This window comes from Delphinapterus leucas, chromosome 1 (assembly GCF_059928025.1).
Source record: "Delphinapterus leucas isolate spDelLeu-1000000601 "Yukka" chromosome 1, BTC_Dleu_Yukka2, whole genome shotgun sequence".
In the NCBI taxonomy this organism is placed as follows: domain Eukaryota; kingdom Metazoa; phylum Chordata; class Mammalia; order Artiodactyla; family Monodontidae; genus Delphinapterus; species Delphinapterus leucas.
In genome coordinates this window covers 22536721-22557135 of record NC_143129.1, presented here as the reverse complement: position 1 = coordinate 22557135, position 20415 = coordinate 22536721, and the positions used below count along the sequence as shown (strand labels likewise).

Genomic DNA, 20415 nt, shown 5'->3' with positions numbered 1-20415 from the left:
AAAGCATGGGATATTCCTAAGCATGTACATTAAGCATGTAATTTACTAGGTCTAAAGCATTGTAATGTCACCCTATGAAAACTTGTCCACCTGAAACAGAGTTGTATCATTTCCCTATATCCCGTCCTTTCAAAACATGGAGGAGTTCAACATATATGTTTTTCTCTGTGTTCATATTAATTTATATAATTGCAATAATATCTGCCATTTGTATAGAAGTTTAAAATGATTTCACTTCTGTTCTCATTTTTGATTCCTAATATACTATCATTTACATGATATCATTACATACATAATTTAAGATGGCTGAATCAATTGTCCAAGGTCCCATAAACCTACCTCTTTTGCCCTAATTTTGATCTTGTGCTACAATACATCAACCTATTTGGATTCGAAGAGTATTTATTTTCCATGTAACTTTAAGATAGATTGCAAACTCCTCACAGACTTTGTCTGCTGTGTTAGTTTTATATTGCACCTTGGACACTTTATAAAAATTTATACATAGGGCTTCACTGGTAGCACAGTGGTTGAGAGTCCGCCTGCCGATGCAGGGGACGCGGGTTCGTGCCCCGGTCCGGGAGGATCCCACATGCCGCGAAGCTTTATGGCCACTGAGCCTGCGCGTCCGGAGCCTGTGGTCCACAGCAGGAGAGGTCACAACAGTGAGAGGCCCGCGTACCGCAAAAAAAAAAAAAAGATACATAAAATATTGTGTTGTATTAACAGTGGTGATAGAATTGCTTCGAGTCTGATAAGACAGGGAATTAATCAATCATTTATTGATTATGAAATATTTTCCATTTAATTCTTTAAATTTCAGAATATGGAAGAAATTAAGGCAAATATGTTGCCCTAGATTGGAAGATAATTCGTTTTCAGAATCATCTCACAATTCATAGGTATTTGGGCTGGAAATAGAAAAGAAAGGGAAGAGGAGAGACAGATTATCATTGACTTTGAAATTAAGCGAGTTTTTTCTTTTTTTCCTTTTAAAATATAACACATAATACTGCCTCCAAAAACCACACTAAGAATTCACGGATTTGCCCATTCTATTTACTTGCAAACTCATTCCTTTTTGTTTCAGGATTCCTGAGGTCCTTTCATTGCTACAGGTGTTAGGAATCAAACAGTGGTTTGATTCAAATGAATTCCATATAAAATACGTCATATTTGAAAACCTTAGTATTATAAGGTTTATTTTCAGAGAATTTTAATAAGTACCATAATTCAATGGTAGTTTTTCCAAGAGCTTGGCTCTTGGGTTGAGAATATAAAATTGCTGCTTAATTATTGTGAAATAAGCTTCAGAAAGCTAACAAGAATACTATTCTGAGTATTTCCAAAACATATTCAGTGATATGGGACTACCCTAAAAGAAAGTGATGTCCATTAGCAAAGTCAAAAGGCAGGTGAGGGCTTCCCTGGTGGCGCAGTGGTTGAGAGTCCACCTGCCGATGCAGGGGACACGGGTTCGTGCCCCGGTCCGGGAAGGTCCCACATGCGGCAGAGCGGCTGGGCCCGTGAGCCATGGCCGCTGAGCCTGCGCGTCCGGAGCCTGTGCTCCGCAGCGGGAGAGGCCACAACAGTGAGAGGTCCGTGTACTGCAAAAAAAAAAAAAAAAAAAAAAGCAATTGACTGTACTTTACATTTGTTTACTTAACATCGAAGCTGCTTCAGATTATCTCATATCGCCAGTAATATGAAAAACAAAGCATCATATTCCATTCCGAAATCGCATGGGAGCCAGTTAAAAGAATTTCATCATATTATTTTCACTCAAACTTTCCTATCTTTAGTGAACAAGCACATATGTTTTGGTATGTACTACAAACATTCGCATAAATACCATCTTTAGCCAAGAGATCTTGATAACAGCTGGTAGGTTTTAGCTCATGTCAAATTGTTTCAAGTTAAATGTTATTTACTGATGGGGAATAGAGGAAAAAAAGGAGACTAATGTTGAGGACACTGTGAAGAATAAGAACATAATAATGTTAGGTTTAGGACTTTCATATTTTTTGGTCTTCAAGATCTTTTACCAATGCTAATTAATTAGTTTTCATAGTACCCAGGGAGCTAAATATTATCATCTCAATTTTAAATAAAATTGAAGAATAAAGGTTTAGTGGTTTCCCTCAGGCTACAGAGGGATTAGAATTTCTTTTTTACAAGGAAAATGAAATTGTTTAATAACAATGTTAAATAAGATAGAGGACATGGAAGTGCTTATTTACAACACCAGACACATAGCAATAAATGTGTGTTGAATTTTTTAATTGTTATACTACAGGAGAAAAAAATGTTCAATATATCTGCTTCCCTTAACCTGAAATTTATATGATTTATATGATTTTTACATCTATATTTGCTTAGTTACTGATTAGAAGAACTAGAAAAATTCTTGAATGCATGAACTTGTTTATTCTTTTCTCTTTATTTTTTAATTTTCTTTATCTTTTTGGCCACGCAGCCTGTGGGATCTTAGTTCCCCGACCAGGGATCAAACTGGCGCCCCCTGCATCGGCAGCGTGGGGTCCTAATCACTGCACTGCCAGGGAAGTCCCTTTTTCTCTTTAGAAAGAGTTAGCCTCTTTCTTTGAGACAAGAAGGCAGTTATGTTTTTCAACATCTCCATGAAATGAGATTATACATTACCTTTAGTACCTAATGACACCCATGTTGATAGCAAACTGTGTGGTAAATTTAATCAGGCCAATAAAGAATTCAGCCCATTATTAATAGACTTTATAGCTCTCATAACGCCACATATATGTCCTGGTTAGATTTTTTTCTTCTTAATCCAATTGGCTGAAATTTGATCTAAATTTATTAGGGATTTTAGTGTCATGGTCAAATATTCTCCATGTCAGATTGTTCTTCCTTATGTCTAACCTACATTCTTTATGATACACTACTTGATTATTAAAATATTTGTTGTTTGTTCTGGTCTCTGTTGAGTATGCGCTCAGGATCAGGACTCAGGGGATCCTGAGTGTTACAGTGAAGAGCTGTCAATCTAACTCTGCAGAATTCAGGTACTTTTCATTCTTACCCTCCTTGGAGTTTAATAGTGTAGTACTCTCCTGACTCTTTCCTGCCTTCTTTCATGGTAAAGGAAGATTGCTTTCAGCTGTGTTACTGTATGAAAGAAATGAAAACATATCCATTCTTTGGATAGTTTCAAACCCAAACTCATCTCCCCTCCTTACATGTTCAGGTATGTTATTTGGTTGACATATTTATACAACTTACAAATTCTCCTTAGGATGTTTGGATCCACTTTTGCATGAACATATGATAACAGCAGAATGCAACCAGATTAATTAATGGTGGAGTTCCAGGGTCTAAGATAGGGTACCGGGATGAACATGGATCCCTCCCTGGAGCAGCCAGCCAAGTATCAAAATGGAGTCATCAGGAAGTGAGGGAACCAAGCGCAGAGAAGCAGCTCCCTGGGGCCAGGAGGAGAGGAAACTGCAGAGCAGGCCACCCCACAATGGGGCAAAAAGGCGGCAGAGGAGGTGAGGCTGCAGTTAAGGCAAGGAGCATAAGCCCTGACTTTCCCCCAAATTTCTCATTGTTATTATTGTTGACATTCTCAGAAAACTCAGAGAGGGACTCCAGTTTGAAATTATTCTAATATTTAGTAAATAATTCTGGCAAGCTACTTCATCTTTCTGTGCCTCAATTTCCTCAACTGAAAATAATGAACAATAATACCAATCCCATAGTTGTTACGAAGGATAAATGAAGTTAAAACATTAAAGAGGGCTTCCCTGGTGGCGCAGTGGTTGAGAGTCCGCCTGCCGATGCAGGGGACACGGGTTCGTGCCCTGGTCCGGGAAAATCCCACATGCCGCGGAGCGGCTGGGTCCGTGGGCCATGGCCGCTGAGCCTGCGCGTCCAGAGCCTGTGCTCTGCAACGGGAGAGGCCACTGCAGTGAGAGGCCCGCATACCGCAAAAAAAACAAAAAACAAAACATTTGATATAATTGTTTTTGTTAGTAATTCATGAAAGTGATAGAAATGTAGTAGTGGTGTTGATATATGGGCTCATATTCCATGTTTGCAATTGTACATATCACGTATCTCATCATCACAAAACTAGATGTAAAGAATAATGGAGGTTTGCAAATGTGAACATTTGCTTCTTCATTTTACACTTGCAAAGAAGAATAGTTAAAGAAATAAAGGAGAAATAAAGTCTCTCTCTCTCTCTCTCTCCCACTAATTATAAAAAAATAGATCCCATGGACTTATCTACCATATTGGTTGAATGGAGTCATAGAACCAATTATCCAGATACTTAAGGACACAAACTGTCCACACTCAATAAGAATATATATTTCTAAATTCTTAGTCAATAATCTGACCATCTTGACAGAATGGTCTATTAAATAATCTGGCTTAAAAAATTGAGAATATACTGTATACATATAAGTCATATACACATACAGAGATCATATTTAATCTATATATATAGATCTGTATGCATATATACAGAAATGTATCTTCCAAAGGCAATAATATATTCAAAATAATTGAGACACATTTTTAGTCATTTCAATAATATGAGTAGTTGTTTCAATTTATTGCTTCATTTTGCTAGAGAAGACTTGGTTATATGATCAAGTTACTAACATCTTAGTAGGTGACCCTGGCAGATGCACTTACATGATTGTTTTTGCAATATGTTAAACATTTTTACCAAATGGAAGGCAGAGTAATGGAGCCAGAGAGATAAAGTAAAAGGTAAGGGAAACCTTTAATTTGCTATGGGTAAAGCCTGTTTACATAAACATTCATGTCCAAGAGCTATCTAAATTTCACCCTCACTGCTGTTTCTTATTCAATATGGATCACAGACAAACTGGGAAACACTATGGTCAAATTTTCCCTCTCTTAAAAACAGCACATCTTTTGTCTTTTAGTGCAAGCACATGGATATCTTAACCATAAAATCACCAAATTCTGTCGATATTTAATTTTCTTTTAGAATGTGGTATATCAGTTCTGACATAAAAGAATAATGTTACATAGTATAAACTTATATTAATATGTATATAAAGAAAAATATTCAATGGGAACTATAGTTTTTGCATGCAAAGTATTCCAAGGGTTAAATCAATAGCATGGCGGCTTCAAATCCTTACTGAAAATATGCCCCTTATTAGGGAAAAATAAAAGAAAAAATGCTGGGTGTTCACTTGATTGACAACCTTTCCAAATAGAAGTGTTGCTATAATTAAATAATAATGTATGAGTGAGTGTACATTATGACAAATTGGAAGCCTGGTTGATTAGATTGAACATATAAGCCATCAGTATAATTATCATATTTTAGTCATTTTTCTCCATTTTTTATAACAGCATTGTCTTCAGCCTCATTTGGTGCTTATTAGATTGATGTTCTAAGAGGAATTGTACAACATAAAACATGTCCTTAAACAGGATGAACTTTAGATAAGGGCTTTACTTATGTCTATAAACATTTATAATGATTGCTGTTATGTTTCTACTTTCTTCTACTATTTCACTTTCTGTAACAATGAAAAAAAATTTCAAGATAAAATGGATAAACTTGAGCATATCTGTCTCTGTGAAACACCACTATATTTCAATAAAATGTTTATTAAGACTGCCTTCAAAATGTAGGGCTTTTTCCTTCCATTGCCTGTTCTGTCTGTACAGATCATTTAAATAGATAACTCAGTCCTTTAGGGTAAACACTTTGCTTCTGTTATATTGTGAATAATCACAAACGTTGAATCTGCGAGCCACACAGGAAAGGAATTTTGTATGGGAGGAGGAGAGTGGAAGTGATGGGCTAGCTTCTGCTTCCCAAGGCCTGCTCATGTAAACAATGAGGAAGGAATCCTAAGAAAAAGGCAGGACACCAATTCGTACCCAAGTTTTCAATACAAAGCCTGTAAACTGGTTATTCTGATGCTGTGATGTGGAAATTTAAGAAAGGCATTAAGAGACTTGAATATTAATATTCATTTCTCATCTCCAAATCAGGATGCTAGCTCGACAGTCCCAGCAATTCATCCACCCTCCTAACATGGAAAGGAAGGACTCACCAGGCCCTCGGCTCTCTATTTTTGTCCTCAGGAACCTCAACAAGTTAAAGTAGTTTGAAATACAGGGTTTAGAGTGTATGCGAACATGCACACCTAGAACTTTATATGGTCTCTATTTCCTCCAGTTTTTTAGGGTGTGAAGAGAGATACCAGAGCTTTGAGTATACCCCTCCAACTAGGTATGCTTTTACCTCAATAATGTGTGAGCTATAATATTTCCCCATTTATTCATAAACTTTTACTGGTCATGAAAAGTGGACTTTGTTAAGGACATTTGTTTCATGGAAGTAAATGATGCAATGTAATACCGTCACTGCCTTGCAGTAAGAGCAGCCCAAATCCTTAATCAGTTAGTCAGCATGCTAGGGAATCCAACAGTCTCAAGCAATAAATGGAGAATAGATCACTCTTCAACATGTCCAGAAATCTGTACTGCCAAGCTGTCTTTCTGTTGCACACAAGGACATTTTGAAAAAAAGATTTGGAAATTATACAGAGAGATTTTTATATATGTTGATCACAGACTAAAATTCTGGTATAGTTTTAGGCAAGTGGGTAACTATGGTATATTATCTAACACCTACAGGTTAGATTAATTATTAGTCATACTCAGGAGGGAATTACACATGATACATAGGTTGCTATGTGAGACTGGTAATATTTTTACAAAGGCATGAATAAATTCACAAATCAGAACATTGGACTGTTAAGGAAAGAGCAGAAATTTAACTCAGAACGAAGGCATATAAAGAATAAAGAATGAACAATAAGAATTATTTATTAAGACTTGATATTATTTAATGTCTGTTATGGACTAAATATTTGTGTCCCCTCAAAATTCATATGTTGAAATCCTAACCCCCAATGTGATGGTATTAGCAGGTGGGGTCTTTGGGAGATAATTAAGTCATGAGGGTGGAGCTCTCATGAATGAGATTAGTGCTCTTGTAAGAAGAGACAAGAGAGAGAAAGCTCTCTCTTCTCTCTCTCCTTTCTGCATGTGAGGATACAATGAGATGACTACCTGCAAACCAGGAAGAGAGCCCTAACCAGATGCTGGATCTTGGACTTCTTAGCTTCCAGAACTATGAGAAATAAATGTTGCTTAAGCCACCTAGTCTATGATATTCTGTTATTATAGCCTGAACTAAGACAATGCCTTTATTTAAACTTTTGATTTGAGTATGAATAGTATTTTGTATTTTCTATAGATTTACCCAACAAGTAAATTCAGAAAATCACCAGAGGTAAGTTAACGTTGTGTATTTATGAGACCTCTTTTAAGGTATGTAATACAAGACTTCCCCGGTGGTCCAGTGGTAAAGAATCCACCTTCCAACGCAGGGGATGTGGGTTCAATCCCTGGTCAGGGAACTAAGATCCCACATGCCACGGGACAACTAAGCCCATGTACCACAACTACTGAGCCTGAGCTCCTCAACTAGAGAGCCTGCGTGCCACAAACTACAGAGCCCATGCGCTAATACACACATGAGTTTGCTTATAAGATCAAGATTCACTTAATTGAATGTTCAATAATAAATTAATTGATTAGCTAACGTAATCAGGAGATACTTATTGAGCACATAGAATGTGCGAAATACACTAGGTGTTTGGGATACAAAGATGAGCAGGTTCTCAATGATCTTTCTATTTGTTTACATAGGAAGGCCTTCTTGAAAGGCAAATGGCTTCTCTATTAAATGAATTAACCTCAAATTCCAGTTAACACAACAGCTCTCATTCAAGACAGTTATCTGAGTCTGAAAAGAACTTAGTTTTGCAACTTAAAGGGCCTTAGTTACCCAACATCTTTGAATGTTGTCAAGCTGTTTTCTTTTTTTTAAATTTTATTTTATTGAAGTATAGTTGATTTACAATGTGTGTTAATTTTTGCTGTACAGCAAAGTGATTCAGTTATACATATATACATGTTCTTTTTCATATTCTCTTCCGTTATGGTTTATCACAGGATATTGAATGTAGTTCCTGTGCTATACAGGAGGACCTTGTTGTTTATCCATTCTATATATAATAGTTTGAAGCTATTTTCATAATGATGTTATAGGTATACCAGAATTCACTGAAGGAAGTACTCTGTGGTTTGTGGCTTAAATTGTTTCTACACAGACTAGTACACTGAATAAGAGCTTGGACTGTGGTTTTATATTCCAGCTCCAACATACACCTCATCCAAGTTGCTTAGCTTCTCTGTATCTCAGTTTTCTAATCTGTCAAATGGGCCTAATAATATTATCTCATAGGATTTTTGAGAAGATTAAATGAGATGATGCTTATAAAGCATTTGTCTGACATTTTTTGAATTTAATAAATGTTTACTAATAAAGCACACTATTACCCTGGGAGAATCTAAAAAAAATCCTATCCAAACTTCAAATATTAAAGAATTATAAGATTTTTTAACGTTTTATATAATCAAACATCACGAATATATATATATATATATATTTTTTTTTTTTTTTTTGAGGCAAGGAATACGACTTTATTCAGAAATCTGGCAGACTGAGAAGATGGCAGATTAGTGCCTCTGAAAAACCATCTTATCTGGGTCTGGATGCCAGTTTCTTTTATAGAGTCAGAGAGGGAGAGGCAGTGAGGAAGTAATAAGTAAAAGGGCCATCAGTCTTGCAAAACATCTTCGGGAATGACCAGCCTCAGTGAGGGGATGTGTTGGTTTCTTTTTTCTTGCAGCCATTCACAGGTGGGCAGTGTTCCCTGAGGCAGGCCATTACGTATTATTATAATAGCAAAATCAACGAAAAGCAAAGGTTAAAGTCAAAGAAACAGATCCAACGTGGAGTCCGATTTAGCGCTTGCCTGTGACAATTCCCCACTGTCAATGTCCATTCCACAATCTTGTGGAAAAAGGGGTGACAACGTTCTAACAGCTCCTCAGATGGATCTTTCCGGGAGTGTCCGCCACCGGTGTCAGTGTTCCAAATGTTGAGATTTGTCTTTTGTTCTGCTTTGGAAGTGTCTGCTTTATACCTGTAGACTTAAAAATATTCACAACCGGGCTTTCCTGGTGGCGCAGTGGTTGAGAGTCTGCCTGCCGCTGCAGGGGACACGGGTTCGTGTCCCAGTCCGGGAAGATCCCACATGCCGCGGAGCGGCTGGGCCTGTGAGCCATGGCCGCTGAGCCTGTGCGTCTGGAGCCTGTGCTACGCGACGGGAGAGGCCGCAACAGTGAAAGGCCCATGTACCGCAAAAAAAAAAAAAAAAAAATTCACAACCTAAATTTGAGAGTTATCAGGAATTTTGAGGGCTTCAAGCCCAGGAGGCCACATCTCAAGTTAAGGAATTTAGTGATTCTCTATGTATGGGAAGATGTAAGAGTCTGGGCTTACTGAGATAATTTCTTCGATGTGCACCTCAGAAACATCACGCATATTAACTTATTTTGAAGATGCTCCATGTTGATAACATGTTGTGCAGACACTAAATTGGGATAAACTTGAGGCAGTCCTTTTGGATGGATCTGCTTAAGAGCTGTCCTTGAAACAACTTGAATTTTGAACTATCACAAAATATCATATTGCTCACAGGAGTCAACAGATTTCAAAGCACATACGCATTAACATGCATTGCAATTATTTTTATTTTAGGCCAACATGAGTATTTTTTCATCTTATAGATGTAAGCAAATTGTTTTATATTTTGTCCTGAATGAACGCAGATTTGGTCATTCACGTATATGTTCTATCTTTGTTGATTTCACTATTTCTTTTCTTTTCTTTTTTTTTTTTTTTTTTGCCGTACGTGGGTCTCTCACTGTTGTGGCCTCTCCCGTTGCGGAGCACAGGCTCCGGACGCGCAGGCCCAGCGGCCATGGCTCACGGGCCCAGCCGCTCCGCGGCATGTGGGATGCTCCCGGACCGGGGCTCGAACCCGCGTCCCCTGCATCGGCAGGCGGACTCTCAACCACTGCACCACCAGGGAAGCCTGGGAAGCACTATTTCTTAATTTTATATTTACATCTAACATTTTACTCCTAGTTGTGTAAAATAGTGGTATTGTACTAAAACAGAAAGGGTTATGTTGTGTAATTTGTAGCTCTAAGGTATAAAAGCAATATTCTAAATTTATAAACAAGTCCAGGGGTCCACAGAAAAATGGATATTGCACCTAACTCCTGGCAAATTTTCATGTTAAGTGACCAGATTCTAGCCTCTTTTTACTATTAAAATGACATTTTAATTTTCTTGACTAAGACATTCTGGTAAGGCATCTCACATTGTCCTTACACACCTAAAAGAATCTTCTCTTTCCCACCTAGGTTTCCCCACTCAGATTTTCCAGAATTTGGATACAGGTTCTCTTTTCAAGCAATTTCCTATGTCCTCCTATAACATTAGTCTGCTAGTGAAATGAAATGCTGCTGTGACCTTTTTAATTCCCCTGACTTTTTACAATCTTGGAAATTTAGCACAACAGCAGGAGTTTAATCATATTCACGGATGTAAAAGACAAAATAAGGTACCTTTAAATTCAGAGGGAGATGTGACCTCCAAGGTATCAGAGGCTTCAGAGATTCCCTGGCTGTCCCTGGGGAGAGCTGAAGCTGTGCTCCTTGTGTTTCTCACGATGCATCACTACATCCCTGGCTGACACATCTACCCACCGCTTATACTTGAACTTATAAGCTACAAACTCCTGCACGTGAAACTCATTTACCAGAACTATTATATTTGGTATTCATTTTTTTCTTTTCTAACAATGTCCTTTTTGATTTATTCAGAATAGTATTCATTCAAAGATTTTGACATCTGGTGATTTAATTTTTTTCTACCAGTTTTACTGAGATATAACTGACATACAGCACTGTGCAAGTTTAAGATGTACAGTGTAATGATTTGACTTACACACATCATGAAATGATGACCACAGTAAGTTTAGTGAACATCCATCATCTCATGTACAGACAAAATTAAACAAATAGAAAAAAATATTTTTCCTTGTCATGAGAACTCTTAGACTTTACCCTCTTAACAACTTTCATAAAAAGTGTATCATAGTGTTAATTTCATTTATTATGTTGTACATTACATCACTAGTACTAATTTATCTTACAACTGGAAGTTTGTACCTTTTAACTACCTTCACCCAATTCTCACTCCCCCCACCCCCTGCCTCTGATAACCACAAATCTGATCTCTTTGATTTTATTTTGAAAATGTATTCTATTACATTGGATATTTAAAGTCTTTGCAATACCAGAGACTATTAGGTACAGGATGCGTAATGCCAAATACTCATTTGTTTGCGTGAGTACCTCACAACTGGTGGACTGATTCTTTAGATCAAACTGAACGGTTACTCTGATTCCCTGTGGGTTTAGCAGAGCCCAATCATTTAACTAAGTGTCATTATATGTGTTTTTAGTTTTAGGTCTCAATTGTTGTGCCGTTCAGTTGATGGATGAGATGGCCTAAAGAAAAGTGAGAAAGAAAAAAAGAACAATGTAGCCCAAAGTGACAGAGCAGATCAGCTCTCTTAAATTCCCTGTCCATACAGCCATTGTGATCAAGGTGATTGATGAAGAATCCTATCAGCTCTGAGCTGTTTAGATGTCACACTGATAGGGAAGAGCAGTGCTCACCATGTTCTTGCAGTTTTGAGAGGCCAACAGTTAACACATCTCTACGACTAGAGACAGGCTTCTGTTCTTTAGATGCAGGCAAGAGGTTATCAATTTACATTAGCCATGAAGATTTGCTTTACAGGTAGTCACCTTTAAAAGGCAAATTACTGAATGTTTCATCTCCCAAAACTACTTCTTCTAAATCTTCAACTGAACCCTGCTGGTGAGCATAGGTGTGTTAGTGCAACTGAGAAATTACGATGCTCATTTTTTTTTAAGCTAGCCAACACTTCTTACTGAGTGCATTTTGTGGATTATCCTGATTGCAGTGGGAGAAAGAAGCCCTGCTGCTTTTCAACCTCATAGCTTTTCTTCCCAAGAGAATGTGTGTCTCCCAACAGCCTACGTGGTCATAATTAGCCCCTCAAACATGAGTCCCCATGAAAACTGAAACCAAAGAGTAATGAGAAGGGGAGATGAGTGAACTATATATGATTTATTTGGGGGCTTGACCTTAGTAGGCTCCAAGCATCTGGATGCTTGGAGGAAAGGTTTCTATTTCTCTTTATACTATAAAGCAGATTTTCTGGTAAATCATTAATTAATTTAAACATATGTTAACATTAACCAAAACCTAGTATAGCTGTAAGAGTATATATTTAGTGAATTTATAATCATCTTAATCTTTGACAAATATTTAAACTCTAAAATATCATATATTCCGGATCATTGATCTGAAGATTCTTGGCAAGGGAGTTCTTTTTCTTTATTTAAAATTACTTGTCTCTTGGTTGAGCTGGAAGTACTGGAAAAAAAAAAAAAAAGATGTCATTGCTATGATCTGAGACTAGGAAACTTTAGGCTCCATAAATTTGTTTTATTTGATTTAGATTAGGCAGTAGATAATGTAGCTGGGCACAGTTGACAAGAAATTATTTTTCATTTAAAGAACTATTTAAAGAAGAAAAAGCTCATTAAAGAAAATTTAGTGGGAAAAGTAGAAACAGGTTATACAAATACACAAATAGCTCTATCACAAAAAGTAAACAGGCAATATATTACTGGCATTTTAGTATTGCTATTTGGCCCTTTTGAATATGCCAAGATTTAAACATATATAGTTGTGATCATTTTATATGTACCTTTTAAAAATCCTGGTAACTTAACCTAACATTACGTAACAAGACATATCTACGTTATTAGATAATCTTCATAAACTGAATAACAATATATTCTTATACATTCTGTTTACAGACACTGCTAAGTGATCTACTGAATATCCTTTTCCCCCACTGGATCCTTGCTAGAAACGCCCCAATCTGTTCAAGTGATTATGCCTCTCCTACATGATTTAGGGAAGAGGGATCGTTTTTCCTGAAATATCTTGGATTGGGTTCCAATCAATCATTGTGGTCTTATAACTCTTTCCATTGAATGGGTACAAGGTGCCATGTGACCCAGTTACGTCCAGTGACATATAAGTGGAGGTCTACTAGTTTGCTTATAGCTGCATTTCAAGCACTTAGACTATTGGCAGGCATTTATCAAGTGTTGAATAAATAATTATTGAATGAATGGATTTTAAATGCTAAAGAGTTTTTCATTCAAAATAAGAATTCATTGGAACAGACTGTTCTTTCCAGGCCATTGCTGTGTCTGGATGTGTTGCACGGAACTGCTGCAGACATCTTGTTACCAGTATAAGGGTGAAGCCCACCCACAGGTGAGACTGACCCAAGAGACTCAAAGAAGCAGAGCCCAAGCCATCATGGAAGACCCTGACTTCTTGAGATAATAAATTTCTTTCTTGCTTACGTCAATTTAAGCTGAGGATTTCTATCATTTGTTGATGAAGTAATCTTAACGGATATATGCTGTTTTATGCCAAGAGTTACCATATTTGTTGAGTAATACATACAAAAGAGTTTATAAGGCCTCCATTTGGCTACCTACCATTACAGGGCATAATAATAAAATCTCTTGATATATTTAATAGAAAGGTGGATACTGTTTTTTAAAGAAATTATACTAATGTGATGTATATTTTATAAAATTCAATAACATTTAACACATCATGATAAAGCATAATTTTAGGTACTACCAAAGAACAAATATCAACAGCTGGGAGACCCTTCTAGAGGACCAAAGAATTCTGAATCTCAGCCTTCACTGCTTTTAAAGCTGTGCATAGAACAAGATTATTCTTCACTACCTTAATTTCAGCACCAAGTTTCTGAAAGTCATTGTAGTTATCTATTGCTACATAACAAATGACTCCCAAATTTAGTGTCTTAATACAATGACATTCATTTTATTATTCCTCATGATTTCCGTGGGTCAGGAATTTGGGAAGGGTTGAGCTGGCTGTGGGACTCTGATCGCAGTCAGATGGTGGCTGGAGCTGGAACAGTGGCAGGGGTGGGGCTGGAGCAGCAGTCAGCTAGGGGATCTCTTCATATGGTCCAAGGGCCTCTTCATGTGACCTCTGCTCATGGGTAGTTTGTGCTTCCTCACAACATGGCAGCCTCAGGGTAATCAGGCTGCTCACAAGGCCTGAAGTTTTCTAGAGAGAAGCAAACCAAATGGGAGTTACATTGCCTTTTATGATCTCGCCCTAGAAGTCACACAGCTTAATTTTTGCTTCATTGTATTTTATTTTTGCAAGAGAGACACAAGCCTTCCCAGAATCAAGGGAAAGAGAATTATACTCCATCTCTTGATGGGGGAGTGACAAGATCCTAGAATAGCATATGGGTTGAGAGAGATTTTGGTGGCCATCTTTGGAAAACACAACCTGCCATAACCATTAAAGACGTTTCTGTGTGGCTTGCTTTTTTATTTTTTTTCTTCTTTCTTTTGTGTTAATTTTGCTGTCTAAAATCTGTGGAATGACCAAATCTGTAAGTTCCTTGGAGTTAAGGAACTCATTCTTTCTTTCCATGCAATTCCAGGACCACTTGGATTCCATATCAAGGATCAAACTAAGTTCAGAAAGTGAGAGAATGGAAGAGAATAATAATAATAATAATAAAAGAGCATGAGTTTGTGTCAAGAGACTATGAAGAGAGTGGTGTGTTTCAGTATGAGTGATAAGCGGCAGGTGCTTTGAAAATAAAAATATTAAGATTGAAGGTAAGCAACAAACTTGGGAGAAAAGTTTTAAAAGCAAACCCTTGTAAGAACAGTTAATTTTCACCCTGCAAACTGATTAAATCTAGTTATAAGTATATATCATAACATCTAAGCATCTCCATTCAAATTTTTTTGATCAACAACTTTGCGTGATATGGCTGATGACATGCATTATTTAGTTTAGGAAGCTACTCATTTGCTTAGTGATCTAAATGTTTATAAAAAAAACCTTTGCAATAGGAAATGAAAAGTGCATATTAGAAATAAGCAAGCTTTAGAAACAGAAGATTTCTTTATGAGAATCACACATTATTTTATTAGGAAAAATATGAAACTGTATTTGGAAAGCCAATTTAATTTTTCAAGAGACAAAAATAATTAGAAGAAAATGAAATTCCAGCAGATGCTGGTAACGTTCAGTCTTACATATAAGTAAACCAAATGTAGCGTGCTCTTTTTTGGTAGATTTTTCTCTTGTCTTGTGACTCTGTTGCAGCCATACTTACTATGTTATCATAGTTAGAAAAAACCCATTCATCCGGTTTCAGAAGTGTTTCTGTGTAATGTACATCCTGTGGAGGGATGCAGGAGGGTGTTACATTGTACATCTGTTTGAGACAGCAGAACCTGGGGCTGCCTCTCTTCTGAACCTGATTTTACTTTGGTTCTTTTTGATCTTGTACTTCTTATTCAAGCATTATGCTTAACATGTGTTGTAAACATAATATGTTTCGTTATCTGTCTCTCCCATTTGACTATGTGGGCATGAAAACAGGAATTGTTCCTGTCTGGCTCACCTTACGGAGTGAACGGACAGTGTCAGTAATATTTTATTCAAAGACAAGACAGGTTTCAAGTCATTACAAGAAAGTTCTTTTTAAAAACAAGAGCTTTCCAACAATGGCTCATATATGATGAGCCTCCTGTCATGAAAATACAAGCAGAAGTCACATGGGTACCTCTCAGAGGTATTATAGAATGAGGTTAAATGAACTCTAAATTCCCTTCTAACACTATGAATCAAATCCTAGCAAGCTGTCAATTCCAAATGGAGTGTCTAGGGGAAAATTAACAATTACTAAGCACCTGCTATAGACAGAGGTAGTTCTAGCCATTGAGGATAGAGCTATGAATAAGGCAGAAAGGTCCCTGTCATCATGCAGCTTAGATTCTAGTGAGGAGATAATAAAAAAGTTTTAAAAAACAACCAAGTAAGTTAATTTTAGAAGGTGATTAACACCATGGGGGAAAAAATAGGCTAATGTACAGAGTGGGGTTGGCTCCAGATAACATTAGTTGAACCAGCTAACAAGGAAACATTTTATGTTTCATAGAATCTGTTTATATTTTAGTAGCATTTCTATAAAAACAAATATCCAGGACATATTTAGTACTGGCCCTTCAAAAGTTAACATCATCTCTGAAAACCCTGGTTCTGCAAAGTACGTGGATACCAAAGAGGGGAGACACACACCCTGATCTGGGGAACTTGCAACCATTTGGGAAAGACAATTCTGTCATTAGTGAATAGTTAAATAGGGTTGTTGATGGCAAATGAGAAGCATAGAGAGTATATATTACAGGATATAATCAAACGGAAAAAATAATGTGGTCAGCAGCAATCAGGAAAGATGTGGAAATTAAGAGGGCTCTAAAAATATATAATTTTATAGTAAAATCATCAGGAAACCAAATGCTCAGATTATGATTAACATGATAATGGAGTGCCTATTACGGGCCCACACATTTGATCTGTTACAAATTTCTGACATGCTTCTGCATATAAAATATATCATTGCAAGCTCAGGGCCCATTAATGTGTGCAAATGTTCATATAACAGATGGCATCTCACTGTATAAACATTATCAATGCAGATATTAGCAGCTAAAACGTTGTCTATTTCATGTACCTACTTCTATAACATGGACCCCAAGGATTGCTTAATTGTAAAGGTTCTCGTCTCTTTCTTTCTTTTTCTTTTTTTTGTCCAAAGAAAAGAATTTTCAAAGCCTTCACACATAATGTGACTGTGTGTGTTGTAATAATTTATCTTGCTGTTTTCTCTCAAGCATGGGTAGATGCGTATTGGAATTTTATGTTCTCTTTTAGGCGAAAATTACTGATACTGGAGGAAAAAAAAGAAAAGCACTTTTGCATTCATTCATTACTTATTTATTCATTTAAAAAAATCATTGAAATCCTACCATGTGACAGGCACTGAGAAATCAAAAGCCAGAAAAAAAATTGATATCATCCTTTTTCTCAGAGCTATGAAAACAGCAGAGTTCATAGCATGGGGAGACAGGGTGTGATGAGGGCAGAACACGGGCTTCCCATTCAAAGAGCCCTGAAAAAATTTGAGTATTTTTATGGGGGAAATGAACACCAACATTCATTAGTGGATACATAGAGTTGTTTTTATTCTAAAATGCTTTGAAATTTCTTTGCATTCCTTATTCACAAGTCTCTGTTAAGAAAGATATCCTATCTTCAAAGCACTTGGAGAGAGAGTTTTCATACATAATGTAACTGCATCAATAACTATTTAATGTAAGAATAAGTATCTCCAAAGGGGGGAAAAAAAACACTATGGCTTCTGTTATTTAGCATTCCTAAAATTACCTGGGCTTTACAGAGCAATGTCTATGTAAATGGTAAAATTGATTCTTACCTTTAAAACATTCTTTCAAGATTCTCGTCAATTTGTGGGAATATCAACCTTTCACGGATAAATTAATAGAAGTGTTTTTACGTCTTTGATTACAGTGGTACAGGAGAATGCCTCCCATTCACACTGCTGAGTGTTCCTGAGTCTTCGAAAAGTTCTCCTGAAAGTTTACTCAGCAGATTCACAATAAACAATGAATTCAATCTCCTGCATGATATAAAGGGCATCAATGAGGAAGACTAATAACCAAGCCAGTATGACCACCCACCCCGTACATTAATTCAATTTAAAGCTGTGGAGAAATGAGGAAGAAACAGATGTTGATCTTAGGATACTATCGCTTATCTGCCACTACAGAAGGATTTATGAAATGCTACAATGACGGAATCTTTTCGGAGATCAGTGGCATTCTCTGTTCTGAGTGTCACACAGCCTCTTAGATGAAGACATCAAAGAGCCACACCAGAAACAACCAGTGCAGTCCTAATACTTTGCCTACATACACTGAGCAAAATGGAGATTGGAGGCAATTAATCGGAGACAATTACCAAGATATGTTTTTTTCTTTTTAACTATGAACATTTTTCACACTGTTTGGTTAAATCTTTTAGGAACATAAATCATGCAAAAGCTTTCCTCTCTGGCTACTTCATGTCACTTTGAATATGCACCAGAAGATGCCAATTCTGTATTAATTTCTAGTTTTGTATTTTGATGTTTAAGGGTTAAAAAAAACCAAAGCTTGTTATTCGGGTTTAGCAATACATTTAAAAATTATTTGAAGGACATGTTAAAATTATAAGATAAAATAACTTAGAAAAATCTACTTATGAAACATTAATATTACTAGTTTTATTTTTAGCTGTTATTGTAATTTACTTACTGCAAAATTTAAGCAGGATTAATTTTGTATAACAAACATATTACATTGTAATAGGTTGTTAGTCTTAGAACATAGTTTGCTGTACCAATTTTGTGATTCTTTTGGATAATTTTAATAAAAATAGTATTATGGGCTAGGAGTATATTATCAATAGTTTTTTTCTATGAATTATTATTTTTTAATAGTTCTTTATTGGAGTATAATTGCTTCACAATACTGTTAGTTTCTGCTGTACAACAAAGTGAATCAGCTATACATATACATATATCACCATATCCCCTCCCTCTGCGTCTCCCTCCCACCCTCCCTATCCCACCCCTCTAGGTCATCCCAGAACACCAAGCTGATCTCCCTGTGCTATGCAGCTGCTTCCCACTAGCTATTTATTTTACGTTTGGTAGTGTATATATGTCCATGCCACTCTCTCACTTCGTCCCACCTTACCCTTCCCCCTGCCCATATCCTGTCCATTCTCTAGTAGGTCTGCGTCTTTATTCCCGTCTTGCCCCTAGGTTCTTCATGACCTTTTTTTTTTTTTTAAGATTCCATATATATGTGTTAGCATACAGTATTTGTTTTTCTCTTTCTTACTTCACTCTGTATGACAGACTCTAGGTCCATCCACCTCACCACAAATAACTCAATTTTGTTTCTTTTTATGGCTAATATTCCATTGTATATATGTGCCACATCTTCTTTATCCATTCATCTGCCGATGGACATTTAGGTTGGTTCCGTGTCCTGGCTATTGTAAATAAAGATTATCTTTCAATTGAATGTTTAAAGTCTTTTTGTTGCCATTCTTGCTCTTTGTTAAAAATAACTTTAAATTTCTTTGTGAATTTTTAATTTGTTTATTGGGAAGATTTAGGGAAGGTTCATTTTGATTCCAAAAATGTAACATAAAACTAACTTTCTATGAATTAATTTAATAAGTCAAACTATTTCTAAGGGAATATTTATTATTATTTAAAAAAATAACTGCCTACCAATATTTTCACTCTATTGAAAATACATCTTTAACACAAGCAATATTTAGGAAATGTAAATATAAGAGAGGATTCATTAGGAGGAGGCAAAAATGTTATGAAAATGTCTAAAATATAGAAAAAATAAAAAAATTTCTTATAATTTTTAGTGGACTTTGATTGTGTAAAAGCCAGGAGGTGCTTTACAACAGCCCCCTTTTTTTCTGATACTCCTCTGTCTCACCACCAGATGTCAGACTCTCACTGTAAATTTAAATTCCTTCATTGCACAGTAGACAGCGTTATCTTTTTATCTGTAAATGTTCACTATTCCAAAATCATTTCTCTTTTCAAGTCCAGCACACGACTTAAAAACTTGCCTTTGAAAATGAATTCGTAGACATTGATTTTAGCTGTTTCAGGCATATCTTTACAGTTTCTATGTAAGTATCCTCTTTCAGTTCACTCTTGTGAGTTTTGTATTCATTTTGAGATACAGTTTACGTTTATACATGTACATCAATAATAGATATCTTAGTCTTAAAATAAAAAATGATACACATATATGCCAGAACAATAGGAATATATTTGAAACAAATACATAAAAATGAAAAATTAAAATTATTAAAATAGTTTATTTTTGATAAAAATTGTGGTGGGAAAATACTATTTAAGTATTGTATTTTTATTATTACATAGGTGTTATTTTCTCACAAATATCTACATGTATGCCAAAATTCCTCATTTTCTCATTAGAGAAATAAGTACAATTAGATTTAGCATATTTAATTTAATTTTAACTGGCAAAAATTAAGCAGAGTACTATATTTTTATTTGTATATACTATGGCCCAAATAAATAAAAGTTCTTAAAATATACATTTATCCTTTCACTGAGTTATAAAATGTTGTGAATATTGAATTAATTTATTGTAAGACTTTATTCCATATTTTTAAAGAATCATGCTTTTAATTTCTGTGTATAATGCCTGAAGTGCTTAAATAGAAATATAAGGAACAATATGTAAATATAATCAAAGAACATTGATGTTACAGTTTTTATGTATATTAAG

General features: G+C 36.0%; 1 long non-coding RNA gene across 2 annotated transcripts in view; it reads left to right on the top strand.

The window, feature by feature from the left end:
- Positions 1–19737, top strand: part of LOC111177475 (uncharacterized) — a 97307-nt gene extending 77570 nt beyond the window's left edge. The window contains exons 5-6 of one of the 2 annotated variants that reach the window (XR_002645349.3): positions 14643–14823; positions 17591–19737. This is a non-coding gene — a long non-coding RNA (uncharacterized LOC111177475). The remainder of the gene's footprint in view (positions 1–14642; positions 14824–17590) is intronic. The other variant, XR_016392024.1, reaches the window with a different exon arrangement.
- The last annotated feature ends 678 nt before the right edge of the window (positions 19738–20415 follow it).